Below are 1,940 nucleotides of genomic sequence, written 5' to 3'. Positions count from 1 at the left end.
CCTAATTCTGTCATAAGGATCCTATTTATAAGCCTTTTTTCTTTCTTCCAAAAATACCCTTCGCGCAACACGGTAAAATTTCCCGCAAACCGGCGCCAGTTGGCGCCGGTGTGGCGCTAGTTCGCGCCGCGCTTGTGCCCAAACGAAAAGCCGGAACAATTTCCTCGCAAAGTGGCGTAATCTTTGTTCTTCCTTGGCGCCATTTGGCACCATTCCTTGTTGACTTTTCGGCGCCCTTTGGCGCCACGATTCCTTCACTCTGGGCGCCAAAGGGCGCCATGATGCTTGACTTTGGCGCCACTTAGCATGAGTTTGGCGCTAAGTGGCGCCATTTCTCTGGACTTTGGCCTATGCAACACGATGCAACATAGAACTTTGTTTGCATTGTTTTAATTTGGCGTCGGTTGGCACCATAGTGGTGCCAGTTGGTGCCATGCTTCTTGAACTTGTATTTCTCTGCATCCATGTGGAATTGCATTAACAAGCTTGTATAATTTTGCAATTTTTACTCCTTTTACCTGTAAAAACACAACAAATAGGTGAAAGATATTATTGAAAAGAAAGAATCAATATAATTAGCAAATATGTATTTAAGTTGCTCTTTTATGACTCAATTCTTATCAATTTTAACACTGAAAACTACACTTGCCAGAGGCACATCAAACCATTCCCAGATTTAAACGTTGCTGTCCCCAGCAATGTACAAGACTCAATCCAGGAAACAATCAATCATTCCAACATAACATCAAACAGACAATCAATAGATCACTATGCTAAGCATGACTGAATCAATGCAAAGAACTCCTAACAATGCCTTCTATTCTCATAAAAAATTCAAAATCTAGCTTAAACACCCCTCACCAAGATAAAACATATAACGCTTAGCACTCAAGTGTTTGAGGGAGTAACAATCACTCAATCCATCACAGCAATAACATTACCATAAGCTTGATCATATTCTCAAAAATTCTTAATGAAGAATCAAACACATGCATCAATTGATCAAAAGGACTTCACAGGTTGTAACTTGGTCGGGTTAATAGGTAGGAATATATGGAAAGTAGCTCAAACAACAATGAGATTGAAAAACTGATATTATTTCATTTTTAACACATTCAACTCAATGATTTTGCTCCACTAACATTCCCACAGAATTTCGGGAATTAATTCTTTCAGCCACCTTTTCTTTACATTCACCCTTTTTCTTTTTCTTTCTTTCTTTTTTTTTTCTTTTTCTCCCTTTGTTTTAAGGGCACAGATGAAATTTTACCTCCCCTAATTACTTGACCTCTGTGGATCTTACCTCAATTTCTTTGTTTTAACTTCCAACATATCAATAATTCAATCTCAATCAAGGTAAGTCACTTGGATTTAGGATAAGCCATCAATCAGACCACAAGTCATTTATCAACAACAAAGTTCAGGCTCAAAGGGGCTAGCAATGGAAAAATTCATACAGGTGGGTTATTTTGGCCAATAGCTAACAAGAACAAAATGCCTTTATCATATCAACCAATGCATGCATAACAGAGAAACAGAGCAAGTTCTAAAATGCTATCACAGTGAGGTCTCTCAGAATAAAATAAGTGTTTAAGCACAAAACCTCACCAGCTATGATGTCAAGCTAGACTTCCACAAGAAACATCAGGCATCATTAATCATTCAATCACAAAATTCAGACAAACGAGCAATCATGAAGTCTACTCATGCCCATACAATATCATGCCAGAAGTTCATACAACATGCTTCCAAGAATTCAGTCAAGCACATTAACTAGATAAGCTCATTTAAACCTGAGAATTGCTTGAAAAATATTTTCCAAATTTTTTTTTTGTTTAGATAAAAATAAAGAGCACACAAAATACTACAAAAATAACTAAGAAAATTAAAAAAGTTAGAATATCTCCCCTGATAGAGGAATTGCAGCAATTCTAAGATGC

Source organism: Gastrolobium bilobum, unplaced genomic scaffold, assembly GCF_033153095.1.
Source record: "Gastrolobium bilobum isolate Gb01-03AN ecotype WA unplaced genomic scaffold, APGP_CSIRO_Gbil_v1 utg15364, whole genome shotgun sequence".
NCBI classification, from domain to species: domain Eukaryota; kingdom Viridiplantae; phylum Streptophyta; class Magnoliopsida; order Fabales; family Fabaceae; genus Gastrolobium; species Gastrolobium bilobum.
This window is presented reverse-complemented; position numbering follows the sequence as displayed.